At 36.4% G+C, this 26,864-nt stretch overlaps 1 pseudogene; it reads left to right on the top strand.

Annotated features, from left to right (window-relative positions):
* LOC105307778 overlaps positions 1-26,441 on the top strand; it is an 80,844-nt pseudogene extending 54,403 nt beyond the window's left edge.
* The last annotated feature ends 423 nt before the right edge of the window (positions 26,442-26,864 follow it).

Genomic DNA, 26,864 nt, shown 5'->3' with positions numbered 1-26,864 from the left:
AAACAATATATATATATTGTTTCCTTCCCCTTCTTCTTAAAGAAATCCCTTCAACATTTCTTGTAATACTGGTTTGTTGTTGATGAATTCCTTTAGCTTTACCTGTCTGGGAAACTGTTCATTTCACTTTCAATTTTATTTATACTCTTGTTGTGTAGAGTAGTCTTGATTGTACGCTATGCTTTTCATCACTTTGAAAATTTTGTGAAAATCCCTTCTGGCCTGCAAAGTTTCTGTTGAAAAATCAGCTGACAGGATTATGGGAGTACCCTTGTAAGTAACTAGCTGCCCTTCTTCTGCTGCTTTTACGATTCTTTCTTTTTCTTTAACCTTCGTCATTTTAATTATAATGTGTCTTGGTACGGGCCTGTTACGGTTCAACTTGTTTTGGACTCTCTAGGCTTCCTGGACACTTTCATGCCTATTATTGTATGTCTATTCTCTTCATCAGGTTAGGTAAGTTTTGTATGACACTTTCATGCCTATTATTGTATGTCTATTCTCTTCATCAGGTTAGGAAAGTTTTGTATGACACTTTCATGCCTATTATTGTATGTCTATTCTCTTCATCAGATTAGGAAAGTTTTCAGTCATTATGTTGTCAAACAGGCTCTCAATCCCTTGCTTTTTCTTTTCTCCTTCTCTCCTTCTGGTACTCCTATGATGTGAATGTTGTTATTCTTGATGTTTTCCCAGAGGTCCCTTAAATTATCACCTTTCTTTTTTTATTTTATTTTATCCTTTGCAGTTCTGATTGGGTGTTTTCTTCTACCTTGTATTCCAAATTGCTGTTTGACCATCTGCTTCATCCAATCTACTGTTGATTCTTTCATGTGTGTTCTTCATTTCAGTTATTGTATTCATTTCTCACTGGTTATTTTTTATAGTTTCTATGACACTTTCATGCCTATTATCTCTTTTTTCAAGTTATCACTAAGCTCATTTATTTTTCTCCTAAGTTCACTGAGCATCCTTATAACCAGTACTTTGATCTCTGCACCTAGTAAGTTGTTTGCTTTCATTTCACTTAGCTTTTCATGGAGGGGGCAGTTTCTTCCTGTTCTTTCATTCTTTATCTTTTTTTTCACATTGACTGTCTCTCTATGTTCATTTTTATGTATCAGGTTGATCTGCTATGTCTCCCAGTCTTAGCCAGATGGCCTAATGTAGTAGGTATCATGGGGGGGGCCCAGTGGTGCAGTCTCCCTGATCACCTGTGCCAGGCGCTCAGGAGTGACTTCTGTATGGTTGTGTGTGCCCTACTGTTGTAGTTGAGCCTTGATTGTTTTGGCACATCAGTGAATGGGATTTACTCTCAGGCTGATTGGTTGTAAAGACTGGCCATGCCCATAGCATATGAGCTGCTGTGTGTGGGCTGACCACAAGTGTGGGGTTTGCCCCAGTAGATTCATATGCCTGTTGAGATCAGTCTTTGGATGTGATGTTTGTGGGGCTAATCAGGTGGTGCTCTACTGAGAGTTAATGCTAGCCTCCAGTTGTGTTGTTTCTGGTGCCCCTTGGGATGGGCTCCTGTGCAGGCCAAGATTAGCTGCTGCCTGTGATTGTCCTGAAGCTACCTGGTAGGAGCTACAAAGCTATCCATGTTTGGTCGTTGCCTGTGCAATACCTGGAGGTATGTGGGAAACTGAGGCTAACTGCTAACAGTACCCAGCCTGGGGCAGCTCAGTAAATGGCCTAGGGCACCCTCAGGTATAAGGTTGCTTGCCTACTGCCCAGAGGTATCAGCAGTTAAGTGAGCCTTGGTGGTACCAGAGTTGGATGAGGTGGGATCTCAGGGAGTCCCCAGGGTGGGCCAAGTGGTGTTCCTTAAGTTGGTGAAGATTTAGATTTGTTGCCAGTGCTAAGACTGTGACTACTTGCAAAAGTCTCAGCTCACACTAAAGCCAGCCACTGCCTGCCCCAGCCTACAGATACCAAGATTGTTCAAGAAATACTGCAGCTGGGGCTGGGGCTGGTTGCCCACCACCAAAAGTGTCTCCCAAGGTGCACAAGCCGAAGCCTGTTGATTGCTGCCGAAGGAACCCCTGTTGAGAGCGAGGGTTTAGGCTTGTTCCCTGGTAACCACCCCAAATTGCTACCTAGCAATTTGCAAGTTGGGTGGGGTGAGGTTTCAAGAAATCACTGGGGTGGAGAGAGCAGATCTCACCAGGCCAATGAAGATTCAAATTTGGCTCTGCATGGGGAGGGTTTAACATAGTCAAGATGGCACTCATGTGCACGCTGTACAGGAGGAAGGCGCAACAAAGGATCAATGGTGGCTGTCCCTCCAGCCCTTGCCCTGAAGACACACAACTCAGTCTTTCCCTGTATGTCTCTGGCTCCTCCTGAGCTGCTGTCACTCTCCCTGGAGCCCATGATTAGTGCCTGCAAATAAGTGAGTCTGTGCACAGGTCCTTTAAGGGGACATCTGGATTTCCAGTTGCCTTCTGTCTCACCTGGATGGCTGGAATCCCCACTGACTTTTACAGACAGATTTTGTAGGGACTCTTCTTCTTGGCACTGAAACCAAGGGCTGGGGAGTCTCATTGTGGGGCCGGGGCCCCTCATTGTGGGGCTGGGACCCCTCACTCCTTGGGGGTTAGCTACACAGCTAAGATATCCCTCCCAATGTTCAATGACCATACATGGTTGTGGGACCAGCTCGTTTCATGTCTCTACCCCTCTTATCAGTCTCAATGTGGTCTACTCTTTACATCCTGTTATAGGAGTTCTGTTCAACTAGTCTTCAGATAATTCTCCAGGTTGATGGTTTCATAATTTAGTTGCAATTTTAATATAGTTATGGCAAGAGGTATGCACATCATTTACCTACCCCATTATATTGACTGGAACTCCCCCATATCACATTTTCTTTATTTATTCATCCATCAATGAACACTTAAGATGATTCCATGTCTTAGCTATTGTAAATAATGCTGCAATGAAAAAGATGTGCATCTAATTTTTCTAGTTAGTGGTTTTGTTTTCTTTAGATAAATACCAAGAAGTGGAATTGCTAGATCATATAGTAGCTCTATTTTTAAGTTTTTGAGGAACCTCTTTATTCTTTTCCATAGTGGCTGCACCAAATTACATTTACATCAACAGTGCACAAGTGTTCTTTTTATTCCTTACCAACACTTGTCTTTTTGAAATAGCTATTTGAACATTGTGATGTATCTCATTGTGGTTTTTATTTGAATTTCTCTGGTGATTAGTAATATTTTGAAGACTGAACACTATCCATTGCATGTATATATCACACTTTGTACACCATTCATCTGTTGATGGACATATGGGTTATTTTAACCTTTTGGCTATTGTGAATGATGCTGCTATAAACAATTAATGTATCAGTAAGTATCTAAGTCCCTTCTTTTAATTTTTTTGAGTATATGCCTAGAAGTGGAATAGCTGATCATATAGTAATTTTTTGTTGAGCACTTTGAGGGACTTCAAAACTATTTTCCACAGTTGTTGCATCATTTTATAATCCTAACAGCAATACGTAAAGATTCCAATTTTTCCACATCCTCACCAACACTTGACATTTTCCATTTTTTAAAATAATAGCCATCCTTATGGGTGTGAATTGACATCTCATTGTGGTTTCAATTTGCATTTATCTAATGACTAGTAATGCTGAACTATTTTGATGTGCTTATCAGCCATTTGTAGATCTTATTTGCTGAAATATCTGTTTGTGTCCTTAGCCTATTTTTCAATTAGTGTTCTTATTGTTATTGATTTATAGTTCTTTATATAGGCTAGATATTAATTTCTTATTAGATCTATGACTTGCAAACATTTTCTCTTATTCTGTGGGTTGACTTTTTATTCCTTTAAGAGTATTGTTTGGTGTACAAATGTTTTTGATTTTTATAAACACCAGTTTATTTATTTCTTCTTTTGTTTCCTGTATTTTTGGTGTCATATCCACAAAATCAATGTCAGCTCTAATGTTGTATAGACTTTCCTCTATGTTCTCTTCAAGAAGTTTTATAGTTTTAACTCTTATATTCAAGTCTTTGATCCATTTTGAGTTGGTTTATATGTATGGTATAAGGTAAGGGTCCGACTTTATACTTTTGGGAATGGATTTCCAGTTTTCCCAGCACCATTTATTGAAAAGCCTATTTCTACCTAATTGAATAATCTTTCAACCTTTGTCAAAAATCAACTAACCATATCTTCAAGCATTTATTTCTAAGCTCTTTATACCAATCCAAAGGTTTATATATCCTCACTATGCCAGTACCAGAATATGTAGTAAGTTTTGAAATCCAGAAGTGTAAATCTTCTAACTTTCTTCTATTTTGTTTTCTTCAAGATTTTTTTTCCAGTTTTTGGGGTTCCTTGTGATTCCATATAAAATTTAGGGTCAGATTTTCCTTTTTTGTTGTTTTTAAAAAAGCCATTAGCATTCTGATAGGGATTACATTAAATGTATTAATCACTTTGGAGGATATTGTCATCTTAACCATATTAAGTGCTCTTAGCCATAAACATAGAATAAGCTTCCACCAGTCAAGAATAATGTATCCAGATAAGCTCTCCTTTAGATATGAAGAAGAAATTAAGACTTTTCCAGACATACAAAAATTGAAGGAATTCTCCACTGCGAGACCTGCATTACAGGAAACACTAAGGGGTCAGCTCACCTAAAACAAAATGACAAAAACAAAACAAAACATAAAAAACACAAAACATAATTTGGAGTAAGGTGACTATCAAGCAAATAGAAGTATAGGAGTGCAACTATTACTAAGAACAGGGCATTATAAGCTTGAACAATAAGAGACTGGCTAAAACAAGAAAGTAATGCACATTCAGCATACATAAGGATAAATTGAGATAACGAGAATGAGAGGAGTCAAAGGTCCATATTCTCAAAGGGAAATGGAGATAAGGAATGCACAGAAGAAAATGGAAGACTGTATATATATAATTTACATATTTGTAATGGTAACCACACACCAAAGATTTAGAACTGAAGTATATAGTATAAAACAAAAAAAGGCGAGAGGGAAAACCTACAAAAGCCAACCAAAATAAAGAAAACAGAAACATAAGGAGAAGAAAGCAATGGAAACACTGAACCACCAGAAAGCAAAAGATAAAACCGTTATAGGAAAACTTCTTATGTCAATAATCACCTTAAATGTAAATGGATTGAACTCACCAATCAAAAGGCATAGAGTTGCAGATTGGTTCAAAAATCAAAACTCAACCATATACTGCCTCCAGGAGACACATCTCAGTTCCAAAGACAAATATAGACTCAAAGCGAAAGGGTGGAAAGTCATATTTCAAGCAAATGGCATTCAGAGAAAAGTGGAAGTAGCAGTACTAATATCAGACGAAATAGATTTCAAAATAAAAAAAATGTAAAGAAAGATACTGAGGGACACTTCATAATGATAAAGGGAATTATGCACCAAGAAGACATACCACTTATTAATATCTATGCTCCCAATCAGGGATCCCCGAAATATGTAAAGCAATTACTAACAGAACTAAAGGGAGAAACAGACCACAACACTATCTTAGTAGGGAACCTAAATACCCCACTGTTGGATATGGACAGATCATCCAAACAGAACATCCATAAGGAAAGAACATCCTTAAATGACACATTAGACCAACTGAACATAATTGACATTTACAGAGCCTTTCATCTCATAAGAGCTGCTTCTACATTCTTCTCTAGTGCACACGGGACATTATCAAGGATCGACCACATACTGAGACACAGAGATAGCCTCAACAAATGTAAGAGGGTTGAAATCATACCAACTGTGCTGGCTGAAAAATTACTGTTTGGCTATCGCCAATGGGAACATAACGCTCTAACAATAAGCTTTCTGCTTCTGTACCCCACGCTTGCACAACCGAACTGTGGGTTGACAGTTAGTAAAAAGAAGAAAAATAGACTTGTGTGTTCAAACAGGATGAAGAATGGGGTTTAGGGCTTAAAAACCCTGTACCTCTACATTTCGGGGCTGCTTAATTTGGGGTCTGCGTACCCTTGGCAGACCCAGATGGCTGAATAAAGAGTGAGTTTCCTATAACTCACTGATTTCTGGTGGTCCGTGTGTCTATTGGAGGCTGGCAGCTACAACACAACCATATTCTCTGATCATAATGCTTTGAAACTATTGATCAACTGTAAAAAAAAGTAAGGAGAACCACAAATACATGGAGATTAAACAACATACTACTGAGAATAACTGAGCCAGAGAAGAAATAAAAACTGAGATCAAAAGATACATAAAAATGAATGATAATGATAGTACAACATATCAAAACTTTTGGGACATGGCAAAAGCAGTCATAAGAAGAAAGTTCATTATAAGTCTATCTCAAAAAAAAAAAAGAGCCTAAATAAACAACCTAACTCTTCATTTGAAGAAACTTGAAAAAGAAGAGCGAATGAAACCTAAAGAGAGAAGGAAAGAAATATTCAAAATAAGAGAAGAAATAAATAAAACTGAAAACAAACAAAAAAACAATACAAAAGAATAAATGCAACAAAGAGCTGGTTCATTGAGAAGGTTAATAAAATTCACACCCCCCTGGCTAGACTCTAAAGAAAAAAGAGAAAGGACAGCAATAAACAAAATCAAGGATGACTTACGACAGACACTACTGAATACTGTGGAAAAGTATGTAACACCAGCCCAGAAATAAATCCATGCCTATGTTCTCACTTAATATATGACAAAGGAGGTAAGAATATACAATGGGTTAAAGACAGTCTCTTCAACAAATGGTGTTGGGAAAATTAGACAAATACATGCAAAAAAAGAAGCTGGACCACCTTCTTACACCACATACAAGAATAGACTCAAAATGGATTAAAAACTTAAATGTAAGACCCGAAACCATAAAACTTCTAGAAGAAAACATAATCAGTAAACTCTCTGATATTACAAACAGGAATTTCTTTTCAGATATATTTCCTCAAGGGAAACAAAAGAAAAAATAAACAAATGGGATTACATCAAACTAAAAAGATTTTGTACAGCAAAGGAAACTATCAACAAATCAAAAAGACAACTGACAGTTTGGGAGAAAATATTCGCTAACAATACATCTGATAAGGGGCTAATATCGAAAATACATAAAGAACTTATACAACTCAAGAACAAAAAAACAAACAATCCAATTAAAAAATGGGCAGGAGACCTGAACAGATATTCTCCAGAGAGGAAATACTGATGGCTAATAGACGTATGAGAAGATGTTCAAGGTCACTAATCATCAGAGAAATGCAAATTAAAACCACAATGAGATATCACCTCACACCTGTCAGAATGGTTATTATCAATAAATCAAAGAACAACAAGTGTTGGCAAGGATACAGAGAAAAGGGAACTCTCATACATTGTTGGTGGGTTTGTAAATTGATACAGCTGCTATGGAAAATGGTATAAAGGTTTCTCAAAAAAATAAAAATGGATATATTCCTTTTGACCCACAAATCGGACTTCTGGGTATTTATCCAAAGAAAACCAAAAAAATAATTTATAAAGATCTATGCACCCCAATATTCATGACAATACAATTTACAATAACCAAGATATGGAAGCAACCTAAATGCCTATCAACAGATGATTGGATAAAGAAGTTATGGTTCATATATACAATAAAATACTGCTCAGCCATTTAAAAAAAATGAAATTCTACCATTTGCAATGACATGGATGGACCTGGAGGTTCTTATGCTGAATGAAATAAGACAGAAAGACAAATAATATGTGATTTCACTTATATGCAGGATCTAAGGAACAAAAAGAACAAACTAATCAAAAATAGACTCACAAATATAGTGGACAATTTGATGAAAGACAGAGGTGAGGGAGTTTAGGGGCTGAGAGAATGGGGTGAAGGGTTAAAGAAATACAAATTAGTAGTCGATAGTTGGTCACAGAGATGGGGAGCATGACATAGGGAATGCATTTAACACAAATATGATGGCTAGATGGAGGGCCAGGGGAGTGAGCGGGCAAATGGGGGTATTATTTTATGAACTATATAGATGTCTAACCAATGTACCGTATACTTGAAACTATTTTAAACACATAAATTTTAAAAAGTATATAACACCAAATTTAATAACCTAGAACAAATGGACAAGTACTTAGAAAAATATAGACTTCCTAGACTGAAAGAGAAAAACTGGAAAATCTAAATAGACCGATCAGCAGTACAGAAATGGAAACAATCATCAAAAACCTACCAAAAAGTAAAAGTTCAGGACCAGATGGCTTCACCAGTGAATTCTACCAAACATTCAAAGATTTAATATGTATTCTCCTCAAACTCTTCCAAACAGTTGAAGAGGAGGCAATACTTCCCAACTTATTTTATGAGGCCAATATTGCCCTGAAACCAAAATTGGTAAATATAACACACAAAAAAGAAAACTACAGAACAATGTCTCTCATGAACACAGATGCAAAAATCCTAAATAAGATAGTAGCAAACCGAATACAGCAATATATGAAAAAAGATTATATACCATGATCAAGTGGTCTTCATCCCAGAGGTCCGGGGATGGTTCAACATATGCGAATCAATTATTGCGATACATCACATAAAAAATTAAAAAATAAGTATCATATGATCATTTCAATAGATGCAGAAAAAGCCTTTGACAAGATACAGTACACATTTATGATCCAAACACAACATTATTAAGGCATATACGACAAACCCTCAGCCAACATTTTACTTAATGGTGAAAAGCTAAAAACCTTCATCTAAGATCAGGAACAAGACAAGGCTGTCCACTATCGCCACTGTTATGCAATATAACATTGGAGGTCCTAGCGAGTGCAATCAGGCAAGTGAAAATTATAAAAGGCATCCAAATAGGAAACAAAGAAATCAAACTGTCACTATTTGCGGATGACCTGATTCTCTATATAGAAAACCCTAAAAACTTCACAAGAACACTACTAGAAACAATAAACAAATACATTAAAGTTTCTAGATAAAAAATCAATGTTCAAAAATTCATAGCATTTCTATACTCTAATAATGAAGTGTCAGAAAAGGAAGTGGAAAAAATGATTCCTTTTTTAATTGTAACAAGAAGAATAAAATACCTAGGAATAAATTTAATGAAACATGTGAATGACCTATATAATGAAAACTATAAGACCCTATTAAAAGAAATCAAAGAAGATACAAAGAAATAGAAAGATATTCTGTGTTCTTGAGTTGGAAAAATCAACATAGTTAAAATGACCATATTACCTAAAGCATTATACAGATTTAGTGCAATCCCCATCAAAATCACATCAGCATTTTTTAAAGAAATAAAAGAAAAAACCATCAGATTTGTATGGCAGCACAAAAGACTCCGAATTGCCAAAACTATCCTGAGAAAAAAGGAGACTGGAGGTATCATTCTGCCCGACTTCAAATTATACTACAAAGCAACAGTAATCAAAACGGTATCGTATTGGCAGAAAACTACGCACACAGTCCAAAATCTAGAGTTCAGAAGTAAACCCATGTTTACATGGGCAAATAATTTTTGACCAAAAAAAAAAAAAGCCAAAATCATAGAGTGGAGAAAGTAAAGCCTCTTCAATAAATGGTGCTGGAAAAATGGGAAAGCCACCTACAAAAGAATGACTCTAGACTATTGTCTACTACCACACACCAAAATTAACTCATAATGGAATAAGGTCCTGAATATAAGACCTGAAACAATGAAACATATAGAAGAAAACAGAGGAATTAAACTCAAGACCTTGGACTTAAAGAGGATTTTATGAATTTGAACTCAAAGACAAGGGAAGTAAAAGCAAAAATAAATGAATGAGACTACATCAAACTAAAAATCTTCAGCACAGTAAAAGCATCCGCCAACAAGGTAGAGAGACAAGCATCTGAACGAGAAAATATATTTGCAAGCAATGCCTCCAATAAGGGCCTAATATTCAAATATACAAAGAACTCATACAACTCAATAACAACAAAAAACAAACGATCCAATCAAAAAATGGTCAGAGGACCTGAACAGACACTTCTCCCTAGAGGACATACAAATGGCCAACAAATATATGAAAAGATGCTCAACATCACTAGCTATTAGGGAAATGCAAATCAAAACCACAATGAGCTATCATCTCACACCTGTTAGAATAACTGTTATCAATAGGACAAGTAATAACAAGTGTTTGAGAGGATGCTGGTGGGACTGCAGATTGGTACAGCCACTGTGGAAAGCAGTATGGAGGTTCTTCAAAAAACTAAGAATTCATCTACCATATGATCCAACAATCCCTCTACTGGGTATTTACCCCAAAGACTTGAAAACCCATATCCAAAAAGATATTTGCACACCAATGTTCATAGCAGTATTATTCACAGTAGCCAAGACATGGAAGCAACTGAAGTATCCTATGATTGATGATTGGTTAAAGAAGCTTTGGTACATATATACAATGGAATATTACTCAGCCATAAGAAAAGATGAAATACTGCCATTTGTGACAACATGAATGGACCTTGAGATTATCATGCTAAATTAAATAAGCCAGACAGAAAAAAGTTGAAAATCACATGATATCACTTGTATGTGGGACATAAACCTAAAAGCAACAAATGAACAGAACAAACAAACAGAGACTCACAGACATCGACTATAGACTAGTGGTTACCAGAGAGTAGGGAGGACGGGGGCAGTAGATGTGGTAAAGGGAGTTAAATATGTGTGATGGAAGAAATCTAAGGATGGGAGGTGAACACACAGTGTAAATATATATATATATATACCTTGCTGTTAAAGTGTACAGCTGAAAGTTATTAGATTTTGTTAACTATTGTTACCATAAACAATAAAAATAATAACTAACTAACTAATTAAATAAATAAATAAATAGAAACAAGAAAAATCCTAAATAAACCACATGACACTATATCTTAAAAAAAAAATACTAGAAAAAGAATACTGAATGAAGCTCAAAGTTAGCAGAAGAAAAGGAATAATAAAAATTAGAGCAGAATTAAATGAAATTGAGAACAGAAAGAGTATAGAAAAAATTAATGCAATGAAGAGCTGATGTTTTTAATGATTAATGCAATTGACAAGCTTCTGGCTAGACTCACTGAGGAAAAAAGATAAAATCCTCAAATAAACAAAATCAGAAATGAGAGTACAAGTTACTACAGATACCACGGAAATGGAAAGGATTGTACAATAATACTATGAAGGACTACATTCCACCAAATTCAATAACCTAAAAGAAATTAACAAGTTCTTATATATAATCATTCTAGAATAAATCACATAAAATTAGAAAATGTAAAAAAATTAACAGTATGGAAATTAAAAAATTATCAAAAACCTCCCAAAAAATAATACTCCAGGACCAGATGGCTTCACTAGTGAATTATACCATTCAAAAAAGATTCAATACTTGTTTTTCTCAAATTTTTCCAAAAAATTGAAGAGGCAACACTTCCTAAATTATTTTATGAGGCCAAAAATTACCTCAATACCTAAACATGGTAAGGATAATATGCACACAAAAACTGTAGACCAATATCTCTGATGAATATAGATGCAAAAATCCTAAATAAAATACTAGCAAATGGAATATAACAATATATTAGGAAGATAATATACCATGATCAAGTGGGGTTTATTCTGTGAAAGCAAGGAAGTTTCAACATATGTAAGTCAATCAATGCTATATACCATATTAACAAAATAAGGGATAAAAATCATTTGATCATATCAAGGCTTCTGGTCAAGATGACAGGCTACGTAATAGCGGGATTAACTTCCTTTTATGACTGCATTAAAATTACAACCAAATTATAAAACAATCAACTTGGAGAGGCAGAGATGTGAAATGGGTTGATCACCAAATTTCATGTGGCTATTGAGCACTGGGAGAAAGAGCAGAGCTACAGAGGCTCCTTGCCCCCCACTGAAGGAACGAGGGGCCATAGCCCCAAACAGGGACTCCTCGGTACAGGGTTTCAGTCCCAAGAACAAGAGTTCCCACAAAATTTGACTGTAAAAATCAGTGGGGATTCTGATCATCCAAGTAAGATGGAAGGAATCCGAAAACACAGACATCCCATCCCCCTTTAAAGGGCATGCGCACAGATTCACTTGCTTGCAGACATTCACCCTGGGTTCTGGTGGAGTGTCAGCAACTCAGAAGGTGCAAGAGACATCTGGACAACGATTGAGTCATGTGATGCCAGATAGAGGGCTGGAAGGACAGCCACCATTTTTCCTTTGTCAGGCTCCCCTTTGGGGCAGTCTACAGAGGAGCACCATCTGGCCTGTGTTGAAACCTCCTCCCAGCACTGCCAATTCTGAAACTACATTGACCTGGTGAGATTGGCCCACTCCACCCCGTGTCTCCCTGAAATCTTGCCCCATACAATCTACAAATCGCCCGTGGCAGTCCGTTGCCAGGCAGCCAGTCCCACCCTGTACTTCCCTGGGCCACGCATTTGTGAGCAGGCAGTAGCCCTCACCTGGTGTGGCTTGCATGTGGCCAACACATTTCAGGCGAGAATTTGGGTGGCAGGCCACTGGTGGCAGCTCAAGTTGCAGCGTCTCTTGGGCAGATTGCAGAGGTCTGCAAACCTGAGGTGGATAGCAGCTTGCCTTGCTGTAATCTGAGACGTTTGAGAGAGGTCACAGGCTCAGCACTGGCAACAATTCTGAATCTGCATTGGCCTGACAGGATTGGCTCACTTCACCTCTTGTTTCCCTGAGACCCTACACCCCTGACCCACAAATTACCTGTGGCAAGCCCATTCCCAGGCAGATAGCCCTACCTTGTGCTTTCCCGGGACTACAAATTCGAAAGCAAACAACTGCCCTCAGCTTGTGCCGCCCATGTGTGGTTCCTGCATACTGGGAAAGAATTCTGGTGGTGGGCCACAAGCCCCACTCTGAGCTACAGTATTTAATGAACAGATATCAGGTGTCTGCAGGCCTGAGGCTGGCCTTGCTGCAATTTGAAACATTTACAGGAAGCTGTAGCTTCAGCACTGATAGTTTCAGAGCTGAGGCCGTGTGGCTCGATCGTGTTGACTATGCTAATTGTCAGGGTCAAGGTTATTGCTGACTTGACCCAGAAAGTTCGATGGCGTGAGGCCCAGTTGGACGAATGCGCAAAAGGCAGACATGAGGAGAAACGGCAGGCACAACTTTATTGCGCGGAGTGCTCTTCTTCTGGGAAGCGCAGTTCTATTGGGGAGTGCAGTCTATTGCAGGGGGCACGCAGTCTTGTGTGCACTTCTTCTGCTCCCCTCTCTTGTACTCCCCTTCTGCTCTCCCCTTCTCTTTCTCCATCTTTCTCTAGGGGACTGCATGGCTCCTCACATAGCAGAGTACAAAAATGGCATTCAGCCACACATGCGTGATACAATAAGCTGAATTACGTTTACATATTTTCTAAGTCTGAGGTCTTATTTCTAGCCACAGGCCTGGATCACAGCCAGACCTTGGACCAGTCAGGCCTTGGATCATCTAGGCCTTGGATAACAGCCAGACCTTGGGCCAGTAAGGCCTGGCGTCCACGGGTAGGAAATATGATTTTGCATTGACCAAGTGAAATCTGCTCACTTTGCCCTATTGATTCCCTAGATTCCTACCCCACCGAACTGCTGTACCATCCAGAGGCTCTTTTAGCTATAGAGACTTACGGGAAGCTTGCAGGCAGCCCTAGGCCTTGAGGTACACCAATTCTTTTACTAAATCACCCCAGTCCAAGTACTGGGGGTAACTGAACTCAGCTTGCAGCATGGTCTTTCCCACTTGACTCCAGATACAGCACAGGTAGCAACCATTTGCTAATTGCCTTGTAGCTACTACAAGGTATCCCTGAGCAATCAAAGACAAAGGCTAAACTTGACCTACATAGGAGTCCCTCCAACAGGCATCGGAATAAACACACCTGAAGGCTGGTGTCAGACCCCAACAAGGCACCACTTGACTAGCTCCATTAGTGGCACATCCAAAGAGTTGTCTCAACTGGTACACAAGCTTGCTGGGGCAAATATACTCCATGGGGTCAGCCCTAACACAGCTGCTCAAACACCATGGGCATGGCCAATCCCTACAGTCAGTCAGCTCAAGAATTAATTTCACCCTCTGATGTGTTAATAGCAATCAAAGCTTGGCTATAATGGGTGAACACACACAATTCACACAAGGAACATGCCCAGAGCACCCGGAGCAAGTGATCAGTGAGATGGCACAACTGGGACACACAAGACACCTGGCCTGGGAGAGGTAACAATTCTGCCTAATACATAGAAACAAACCCCAAAGGCCACTAAAATGAGAAAACAAAACAAAAAAATGCTACAAATGAAACAACAGGTGAACATTCCAGAAAAAAAAAAACTAAATGAAATGGAGGCAAGCAACCTACTGGAGACAGAGTTCAAAAGACTGGTTATAAAGATGCTCAATGAACTTAGAGTTAGAATAGATGATCTCAGTGAGCATATCAACAGAGAGATAGTAATCATAAAAAAGGACATAGAAATCATAAAAAGAATCAGTCAGAAATGAATAATACAATAATTGAAATAAAGAATACATTAGAGGGAATCAACAGATTAGATGAAGCAGAGTATTAACTCAGTGACTTAGAAGAGAAGGTAGCAGAAGATACCCAACAGAACAGCAATAAGAAAAAAGAATGCAAAAGTTTAAGGGACCCCTGTGACAACATTTCGTGTACCAACATTCACATCATAGGGATATCAGAAGGAGAAGAGAGAGAGAGCAAGGGATTGAAAACCTATTTGAAAAAGTGATGACAGAAAATTTCCCTAACCTGGTGAAGGAAATACGTATACAAGCCCAGGAATCACAGAGAGTCTTAAACGAGATGAACCAAAAGAGGCCCACACTAAGACAAATCACAATTAAAATGACAAAAGTTAAAGACAAAGAGAGAATCTTAAAAGCAATAAGAGAAAATCAGTTACCTACAAGGGAGCTTCCATAAGACTGTCAGCTGATTTCTCAACAGAAACTGCAGGCTAGAAGGGATTGGGATGAAATAGTCAAAGTGATGAAAATCAAGGACCTACAACCAAGATTACTCTATCCAGAAAAGCTATCATTTAGAGTCAAAAGAGAGAAAAAGAACTTCCCAGATATGAAAAAGCTAGAGGAGTTTAGCACCACCAAGCCATTATTACAGGCAATATTGGAGGAACTTCTTTAAGAAGAAGGGGGGGGGACAGATAAAAAATATGAATAATAAAATAGCAATAACTATATATCTATCAACTTTACCTCAAATGAAAAAGAATTAAATGCTCCAATTAAAAGAAAGTGTGGCTGAATGGACAAGAAAACAAGGACCCTTAAATATGCTGCCTACAAGAGATTCACTTCATATTGAAAGCACACAGACTTAGGGTAAAGGGATGGAAAACATATTTCATAAAAATGGAAAAAGAAAAGCTGAGGAAGCAATACTTATACTGGACAAGTAGACTTTAAAACAAAGGCTATAACAAGAGAAAAAGGACTCAGTTATTTAATTCTGGGTATTTATCCAAAGAAACTGGAAACATTACTTTGAAAGGACATGTGAATCCATATATTTATTTCAGTATTATTTACAATAGTCAAGATACAAAGGGTACCTGGGTGTCCATCAATAGATGAATGGATAGGTGGTACATATATACAATGGAATATTACTCTCCACAAAAAAGAATGAGATCTTACCATCTGCAACAACACGGATAGATATAGAAAGTATTGTGCTGAGTGAAGTAAGTCAGACAGAGAAAGACAAATTCCATATGATTTCACTTATGTGTGGAATCTAAAGAACAAAACAAACAAACAAAACAGAAACAAACTTATAGATACAGATAACATTTGATGGAAGATGGGAGCGGTGTTGGGGAGTTGCTGAAAAAGGAGAAAGGATTAAGAAGTAAAAATTGGTAGTTACCAAATATTTATGGGGTTATAAACTATAGCATAAGGAATATAGTTGACAAAATTGTAATAACTATATATGTTGTCAGATCTGTAATAGATTCATCAGGCATATAACTTTGTAAGTAATATTAATGTCTAATCTTTATGTTGTACACCTCAAACTAATATAATATCATATGCCAACTGCAATTAAAAATAAAAAAAAGTATGCTTAGTCAAAAAAGATAAAAATAAATTGAAGCATATACTGTACTCACAGATAAGAAGAATCAACATCATTAAAATTGCCATACTACCCAAAGCAATCTATAGATTCAATGCAATCTCTATAAAAATACCAATGGCATTTCTCAGAGCACTAGAACAAAGAATCCAAAAATTTACATGAAACTACAAAAGATCCCGAATAGCCATGGCAATATTGAGAAAAAAGAACAAAGTTGAAGATATTATACTACTTGATATCAAACTATGCTATAAGGCTATAGTAATGAAAGTAGCATGGTAATGGCATTAAAAAAAAAGAAAAGAAAAGATGCTTCAATCAATGGAACAGAATAGAGAGCACAGAAATAAATCCACACCTATATGGCCATCTAATTTATGACAAAGGAGACAAAATAGACAATTGAGTAAAGACAGTCTCTTCAACAAATGGTGTTGGAAAACTGGACAGATACATGCAAACAAATGAAACTGGACCACCTTCTTACACCACATACAAGAATAATCTCAAAATGAACCAAGGATTTAAATATAAGACCTGAAAACATAAAACTTCTAGAAGAAAACAGTAACTCTCTGTTTTTGCTATCAGTAATTTTTTTCTGATATATCTCCTCAGACAAGGGAAACAAAAGAAAAATTAAACCAGTAGGACTACATCAAACTAAAAAGTTTTTGCATAGCAAAGGAAACCATCAACAAAAAGAAAATACAACCTACTGAATGGGAGAAATATTTGCCTATGATACATCTGACAAGAGGTTAATATCCAAAATTTATAAAGAACTCACTCAACTCAAGAGCAAAAAAAACAACAATCCAATTTAAAAATAGGAAGAAGACCTGAATAAATATTTCTCCAAAGAGGAACTACAGATGGCCAATAGACATATGAAAAAATGCTCAATATCACTAATCATCAGAGAAATGCAAATTAAAACCACAATGAGATATCACTTCACTCCTGCTAGAAAGATTATCATAAATAAATAATAATAAAAAAAAGGAAGTGTCGGTGAGGATGTGGAGAAAAGGGAATCCTTATACACTGTTGATCTATTGCAAATTGGTATAGTCACTATGGAAAACAGTTTGGAGGTTTCTCAAAAAATTAAAAATAGTACTACCTTTTGATCCAGGAACTGCAGTTCCAGGTATTTATTCAAAGAAAACCAAAACACTAATTTGTACCCCTATGTTCATGGTAGCACTATTCACAATAACATATGGAAGCAACCTATTTGCCCATTAACAGATGATTGGATCAAGAAGTTATGGTTAATTTATACAACAGAATATTATTCAGCCATAAAAATAAAATCCTATCATTTGCAACAACAGGGATGGTCTAGTAGTTATTGTGTTGAGTGAAATAAGCCAGACAGAAAAGGATAAATAGCATATAATTTCACTTATATGTGGAATCTGAGGAACAAAAGAAATGAACAAACTAAACAAAAACAGACCCACAGGTACAGAGAACAAGCTTGTCATTGTCACGGGGGAGAGGGTTGTGGGGCTGGGTCAAAAAGGTGAAGAGATAAAGAAGTAAAAATTATTACTTATAAAACAGTCATGGGGATGTAGAGAACAGCATAGAGAATATAGTCAATAGTATTGTAATAGCTGTGTATAGTGCCAGACGTGTGGTAGAGTAATTGGGGGGATCACTTAGTAAATTATATAAATGTCTAACCATTGTACTATATACCTGAATATAATATAAAATAATAATAATGTAAGTAACTTAAAAATAATTTAATTATCAATAAATGCAGAAAAAACATTTGACAAAATGCAACATCCGTTTATGATTAAAACACTTAATAAAATGGGTATAAAAGGAAAGCACCACAACATAATTAAGGCAACATATGACAAATTTTCAGCTAATATTGAATTCAATGGTGAAAAACTAAAAGCTTTTTCTCTAAGATAAGGAACATGACAAGGACACGCACTCTTGCCATTGTTACTTAACAAAGTACAGGAAGTCCTAGCCAGAGCAATTGGGTAAGAGAAAGAAATAAAAGGCAACCAAATTGAGAATGCAAAACTAACATTGTCAAAATTGTTACATTATGAAGATGATCTGATTCTACAAAGAGAAAATCCTAAGGACTCCACCAAAAGTGTGTTAGAAACAATAAACGAACACAGTATATATGTACAAAAATCAGTTGCATTCCAGTATAGTAACAATAAAATATGAGAAAAAAGAAATAAAAAATAATTTTATTTGCAATTTCATCAAAAAGGATAAAATACCTCGGAATAAACTTAACAAAGGAAGTAAAAAATATATACCTCGAAAACTGCAAGATATTGTTCAAATAAATTGAAGTCGACACAAAGAAATCAAAGGATATTCGATGTTTATAGATAGAAAGAATCAACATAGTTAAAATGGCCATATTACCTAAGACGATATAGAGATTTAATGCAATCTTCATCAAAATCCCAATGGCATTTTTCAAAGAAATAGAACAAAAAATCATCAAATTTGTATGAAACCAAAAAAGATCCAGAATTGCCAAAGCAATCTTTAGAAAAAAGAACAAAGCCAGAAGTATCACTGTCCCTGACTTCAAAATATACTACGAAGCTATCATAATCAAAGAAAAAATATATGATAGTTGAAGAAAAACACACACATAGAGACCAGTGGGACATAATTAAGATCCCAGAAAACACACACACACACACATATATGGGTAACTAATTTTTGACAAATGAGCCAAAAACATAAAATGGAGAAGGGAAAGTCTCTTCGATAAATGGTGTTGGGAAAATTGGAAAGCTACATGCAAAAAAAAAAAAAAAAAGAAGAAGAAGAAGAAATTAGACTGTTATTTAACATCATACACAAAAATTAACTCAAAATGAATTAGTATTAAATATGAGACCTGAAAAAAAATATATAGAGGAAAACATAGATACTAAACTTACAGATTTTGGTCTCAGAGAGGCTTTTGTGAATTTTACTCCAAAGGTAAGGGGAATAAAATCAAAAATAAATGAATGGGATTACATCAAATGGAAAAGCCTTTGCACAGTAAAAGAAATAATCAACAAAACAAAAGTGCAAACAACAGAATGGGAGAAGATATTTGCATATGATACCTCTGATAAGGAGTTACTATCCAAAATATCTAAGGAATTCATACATCTGAACAACAAAAAATAAATTTTAAAATGGGCAGAAGACCTGACAGACACTCTCCCCCCCCACAAAAAAAAACATACAAATACCAAGATACATGAAATGATGCTCAAATTCACTAGCTACAAGGGTAGTGCATATCAAAACCGCAATGCTAGAATGGCATTATTATCAATAAGACAAGAAATATCAAGTGTTGGAAAGAATGTAGAGAAAAAGCGACTCTCATACACTGCTGGTGGGAATGTAAACTGGTGCAGCCACTATGGAAAACAGTATGGTGGTTCCTCAAAAAATTAAGAATAGAGTTACCATATGACCCAGCAATTTCTCCTCTGGTATCTAGGTCCCAAGTTTGAAAACATTTACTCATAAAGATATATATCTCCCTATGTTCATTGTAGCATTATTCATGGCAGCCAAAACATGGAAATAACCTAACTGTCCTATGATGGATGATTGGATAATGGAGATGTAGATCTATACCATGAAATACCACTCAGCCTCAAGAAGGAATGAAATCTTGCCATTTGCAACATGGTTGGATATTGAGATTATCAGACTAAGCGAAATAAATCAGACAGAAAAGTACAAGAGTCATATCAATTCACTTATAAAACATATGTTTGTCATAAAACAGAAAAGAACAAATGAAAAACAGAATGAACAAAGTTGTAGATACAGATAATAATATGTTTGTTACCGGAATGTAAGGGGGCTGTGGGGTTGATGAACAGGTTAAAGGAGTTCAAATATATAGGGATGGAAGGAGACGAGTCTTTGGGTAGTGAGAACAGAATGTAGTATACAGATGATGTATTATAGAATTATGTACCCAAAACTTATATAATATTATTATCAAAGGTTACCCCAATAAATTTAATTAAAAAAATAAAAAGAAAAAAATGAAAAATAAGTTCTAAAGATCTATTGTACAACATTCTTCTTACAGTCAACAGGATTGCATTGTGCACTTAATGTTTGTTATGGAAGTAGATCTCATGTCAAGTGTTTATGCCACAATAAAAATGTGATATATATATATATATACAACTAAATGTTATTCAGCCCTACAAAGGAATAAATTTCTGATAAATGTTGCAATGTGGTTGAACCTCGGAGATATTACTTTAATTGAAATAAGCCATATGCAAAAGAGTAAATACTGTATAATGCCATTTATATGGAGTACATAAAATAGTCAAATACATAGAGACAGGAAAGTGGTACAGTGTTTACCAGGGACTAAGGGTAGAAGAGAACGTTTAATGGGTGCAATTTCAGTATGAAATCATGAAAAAGTTCTGGAGATGTATAGTAGTGATGGTTGCATAATAATGTGAATGTACTTAATGCCACTGAACTGTACACTTAAAAATGGCTAAAATGGTAAATTTTATGATATGTAAATTTTGCCACAGTAAAAATAAAACATAATTGACTAATTTTTTTTAAATTAAGTTTATTGGGGTAACATTGGTTAATACAGTCATATAATTTTCAGGTGTACATATTCCTTTGACATCTGTATATTCTATTTTGTGTTTACCACACAAAGTCCAGTTTCCTTCAGCTACCATATATTTGATCTCCTTTACCCACTTCGCTCTTCCCCTAAACTTTATATTTGACACCCCCTTTACTCTGTCTACCTCCCTCCACCTCCCCCACTCCACTAGTAACCACTAGTCTATAGTCCATGTCCATGAGTTTCTGTTTGTCCTGCTCATTTGTTGCTTTTAGATTTATATCCTACATATAAATGATACCATGTGATTTTAAACTTATGGCTTATTTTGTTTAGCATGATTATCTAGAGGTCCATCCATGTTGTCGCAAATGACAGCATTTCATCTCTTCTTATGGATGAGTAATATTCCATTGTACATATATACCACAGCTTCTTTAGCCAATCATCTATCATCGGACACTTAGGTTGTTTCCATGTCCTGGCCACTGTGAATAATGCTGCTATGAACATTGGTGTGCAAATATCTTTATAAATATGAGTTTTCAAGGCTTTGGGGTAAATATCCAGTAGAAAGATTGCTTAGGTTTTTGAAGACTCTCCATACTGTTTTCTATAGCGTCTGTACTAATTTGCAGTCCCACCAGCAGTGTGTGAGGGTTCCTTTTTCTCTGCATCCTCTCCAACATTTGTTATTACTTATCCTGTTGATTATAGCTATTCTAACAGGTATGAGATGGTATCTCATTGTGGTTTTGATTTGCATTTCCCTAATAGCTAGCGATGTTGAGCATCTTTTCATATATTTGTTGGCCATTTGTATGTCCTCTAGGGAGAAGTGTCTGTTCAGGTCCTCCGCCCATTTTTCGATTGGATCGTTTTGTTGTTGTTGTTGTTGTTGTTGTTGTTGTTGTTGTTGTTGTTATTGAGTTGTATGAGTTCTTTGTGTATTTTGGACATTAGGCCCTTATTGGAGGCATTGTTTGCAAATATATTTTCCCATTCGGATGGTTGTCTTTTTACCTTGCTGATGATTTCTTTTGCTGAGCAGAAGCTTTTTAGTTTGATGTAGTCCCATTCATTTATTGCTTTTACTTCCCTTGCCTTTGAGGTTCATTTCGTAAAATCCTCTTTAAGTCCAAGATACTTGGTTTAGTCCCTATGTTTTCTTCTATGCATTTTATTGTTTCGGGTCTTATATTTAGGTCCTTAATCCATTTTGAGTTAATTTTGGTGTGCGATGATAGACAACAGTCTAGTTTTATTCTTTTGTAGGTGGCTTTCCCATTTTCCCAGCACCATTTATTGAAGAGGCTTTCCTTTCTCCACTGTGTTCTTGGCTTTAAAGACACTATTAAAGAAGAAAAGAATAAGCTACAGCCTAGAAATAAATTTTTGCAACTCAGATATCTGAAATAGTATTTGCATCCAGAATATAAAAAACTCTTAAAACTCAATAATAAGTAAACAAAGAGCCTAGTTATAAAGTGAACAATAGATGTTGAGACTTCAAGCAAAATATTATAAGGATGGCACATAAGCACAGTGACAGTGTTCAACATCATTAGCTATTAGGAAAATGCAAACAATCTAATAGAAGATACCAACACACACCTATTTGGATGACTAAAATTACACAGATACACACACACAAATTACAAATTGATGAAGATGATGTAGAATTACTGGAACTCTCAGACATTGCTAATGTGAATGCTAAAAGTTGGAGCCACCCAGGAATATAGCTTGACAGTTTCTTCCAAATTTAGACTTATACTTCCCATATGACCCAGCAATCTATCTACTGGGTATCTAACCTAAAAAAATTAAGAGCTTATGTTCACTAAAAAACCTTTATGTAAATGGTTATGGCACTTCTATACATATTTTACAAAAGCTAGAAACAATCCAAATACCTTCAACTGATGAATAGATAAAACAAACCATGGCACATCCATACAATTAAATTTAATGAACTACTGATGCATGCAACAACTTAGATAGATCACAAGATATGCTATAATTTTACTTATATATCATTTTCAAATTGAAAAAAATATACTGATGAAAAATAGATCAGTAGTTGCCAAGATTTGGGGCCATAGTAGTGATGTGATAAAACAGTTCCATATCCTGATTATGGTGATGGTTGCACTAATCTATACATTTGTAAAACTTCATATAACTATGCAAAAAAAATACATTTTACAGTGTGATAATTTGAAAAAATAAAATAAAATAATTTTTTAAAACACACACAGAGAACTTCCAGTCAATATGACATAGGAGGTGCTCACCTCCTCTCATGACCACATTGAAATTGCAACTGAATTACAGAATAACCATCATTGGGAGTCACTTGAGGTCTGGCTGAACAGAAGCCTTACAACTGGGGACATACATAAGAGGCCATATCAAGATTAGAGAAAGGGACAGAGACAAGAAGCAGTCTGGTCCCAGTGGAGATTGTGGCTAAGTAAAATGGAGGACTATAGGAGTCTCAGATATTCCTCTTAAAGGGCCCACACATGAATTTACTTGCAGATGAACTCACTCACTCTGAGCTCCAGCACTGGGGTAACTGCTCTAAAAGAATCAAGGACATATGAGGAGGAACTGAGTTGTCTGGTTTCAGGGCAAGGGCTGGAGGAGCAGTTTTCTCCCAGACAGAAGTGCTGGCAGAATCCATTGTTCCTTTGTCAAGCCCTTCCTCATTCTGGTGTTCAGATGCAGGAGGGCACCATATATGCCCTGCCTGGGTGATTCCGAGAGATCCCACCCCTCCCAACTTGCAAGCCCACACAAACCACCTCTTGTGGCTTTTCTATAAAAAAGACTGTCTTGGCTCTTGCTGTTAACTTTCCTAAAATATGTCAAAGGTTCACAAAACCAAAGCAAGCAGCATATAGCCTCAGAATGTCCCATACCTCTTAAGCAGCCTAAAACCTGGCACTATTGGCAGCCAGCCACCATTTCCAGTTTGGGATCTTGAGGCATTTCTAAGTCCAGAACAAGTGGCAGCAATCTGTGGATTGCTTGATGACTCTTGCTAGATGGCCTCTAGCTGAACTTAGCCTGTGGTGGGATCCCTCTCAGGAGGCTCTAAAGCTGATATGCCTGGTAGTCACCCTTGACACAGGGCTGCATTTCAGGAAAACACATTTAAAGTCCAGAAGAGCCCTGCTAAAGTGAACACTACTCCCTAGGATCAGTCCCTCACTGACCACTCCCAAAAACCTATTACCAAGAATCAATCCCCCTCACTGATGTGCGAACAGCAACTGAGGCCAAACTATAACAGGAGGGTATACACAACCAATACAAGAGACAAACTGCAGCACCTGGCTCAGGTGACCAGGGAAAACTATACCAGTGGACTCCTCTGGACATCTACTACATAAGGCCACTCTACAAAGACTGGGATACTTATGATCTCTACCTAATACATAGAAACAAACACAGGGAGGTAGCCATAATGGGGAGATAAAGAAACATGCCCCAAATGAAACAGAACAAAGCTCCAGAAAAAGAACTAAACAAAATGGAGACAAGCAATCTACCATATGCAGAGTTGAAAACACTGGTTATAAGGGTGTTCAATTAATATAGGGAAAGAGTAGATGAACTCAGTGAGAACTTTAACAAAGTGATAGGAAACATAAAAATAGAGATAGAAAACATAAGAAAGAACCAGTCAGAAATGAAGAATACAATAACTAAAATGAAGAATACATTAGAGAGATTCAATAGTAGATTAGATGAAGCAGAGGATCAAATCAGCGATTTAGAGGACAAGGTAGCAGAAAACACCCAGTCAGAATAGCAACAGAAAAAAGAATTAAAAAAAAACAAAACAAGAATAGTTGAAGGAGCCTCTGTGACAACATCAAGCATACTGACATTCACATCATAGGGGTACCAGAAGGAGAAGAGAGAGAGAGCAAGGAATTGAAAACCTATTTCAAGAAATAATGACAGAAAACTTTCCTAGTCTGGTGAAGGAAATAGTCATACAAGCCTAGGAAATACCGAGAAACCCAACAAGATGAATCCAAAGAGGCCTACAGCAAGACACATCATAATTAAAATGTCAAAGTTTAAAGATGGAGAGAGAATCTTAAAAGCAGCAAGAGAAAAACAATTAGTTACCTACAAGGGAGCTCCCATAGTACTAGTACTGTCAGCTGATTTCTCAACAGAAACCTTGCAGGCCAGAAGGGACTGGCATAAATTTTCAAAATGATAAAGAGTAAGGACCTACAACCTAGATTACTCTACCCAGCAAAACTATCATTTAGAATTGAAGGACAGATTAAAAGCATCCAAGACATAAAAAAAAAAAAAAAGGCTAAAGGAGTTCATCACCACCAAGCCAGCATTATAAGAAATGTTAGAGGAACTTCTTTAAAAAGAGGAAGAAAAATAGATTAAAAATATGAATAATAAAATTGCAATAACTGCCTATGTATCAACAATTACTTCAAATGAAAAATATTTAAATGCTCCAATCAGAAGGTAGTGTGGCTGAATGAATAAGAAAACAAGACCCTTACATATGTGACCTATAAGAGACTCACTTCAGGTCGAAAGACACACACAGGCTGAAAGAAAAAGATACTTCATGAAAATGGAAATAAAAAATAAAATCTGGGGTAGCAATAATTATGTCAGACAAAACAGACTTTAAAATGAAGGCTATAACGAGACAAAGTAGGACTCAGTAATTCCACTTCTGGGTATTTATCCAAAGTTAATCCAAAATACTTCTTTGAAGGGACATGTACATCCATTTGTTCATTGCAGCATTAATTATAGCCAAGATATAAAGGCAAGCTGGGGATCCATCATTGGATAAATGGATAAAGAAAGATTATATATATATATATATATATATATATATATATATATATATATATATATATGTATATATATATATTATATATATATACCTATATATATATATATATATATATATACACACACACACAATGGACTATTCCTCAGCCATAAAAGAATGAAATCTTGCCATCTGCAACAACATGGATGTACTTAGAGGGTATTATTATGCTGAGTGGAGTAAGTCAAACAGAGAAAGACAAATGCCATATGATTTTGCTTATATGTGGAATCTAAAGAGTAAAATAAACAAACAAAATAAAACAAACTCATAGATACAAAGAACATTTTGAGGGTTGACAGATGAAAAGGGGGTTGAGGCTTTCTCTCCTAGCAGGCGGCACAGAAGCTTGTTGCAACCAAGGCTTGAGACCTTTGCAGCAAGAAGAAGGAGGAGCTACTGAAACAGCTGGACGACCTAACGGTAGAGCTGTCCCAGCTGCACCATCAGCAAAGTGACAGGCAGCATGGCTTCCAACCTCTCTAAGATCTGGGCTGTTAGCAAATCCATTGCCTGTGTTCTCACCATCATTAACCAGACTTAAAAAGAGAACCTCGGGAAAATCTACAAGGACAAGAAATATAAGCCCCCAGATCTACGGCCCAAGAAAACATATGCCATGCACCACTGGCTCAACAAGCATCAAGAGAACCTGAAGACCAAGAAGCATCAGCAGAAGGAGCAGCTGTACCCACTGCAGAAATACGCGGTCAAGGCCTGAGCATCACAGAGTCAATAAAGCACAAACTGGCTGAAAAAAAAAAAGAAAGAAAAGGGGGTTGAGACTGGGGTAAAACCATTGAAAGGATTAAGAAATACAAATTGGTAGTTACAAAATAGTTATAGAGATGTAAAATATAGCATAAGGAATATAGTTAATAATATTGTGATGACTATGTGTGGTGTCAGATGGGTACTAGATTTATTGAGATGATCACTTCATAAGTTACATAAATGTCTAATCGCTATGTTGTACACATGAAACAATATAATATAGTATGCCAACGATATTAGAAAAAAATGTTAAATGGAAAAAAAAAAAACAGTGATACACGCTATCCCACTATGCACCTGTCAGAATGGCTAAAGTTAAGAATGTTCATTTTATCAAGTCCTGACAAAGATAGAGGAACTAGAACTTGGA

Source organism: Pteropus vampyrus, unplaced genomic scaffold (assembly GCF_000151845.1).
Source record: "Pteropus vampyrus isolate Shadow unplaced genomic scaffold, Pvam_2.0 Scaffold516, whole genome shotgun sequence".
In the NCBI taxonomy this organism is placed as follows: Eukaryota; Metazoa; Chordata; class Mammalia; order Chiroptera; family Pteropodidae; genus Pteropus; species Pteropus vampyrus.
This window is presented reverse-complemented; position numbering and strand designations above follow the sequence as displayed.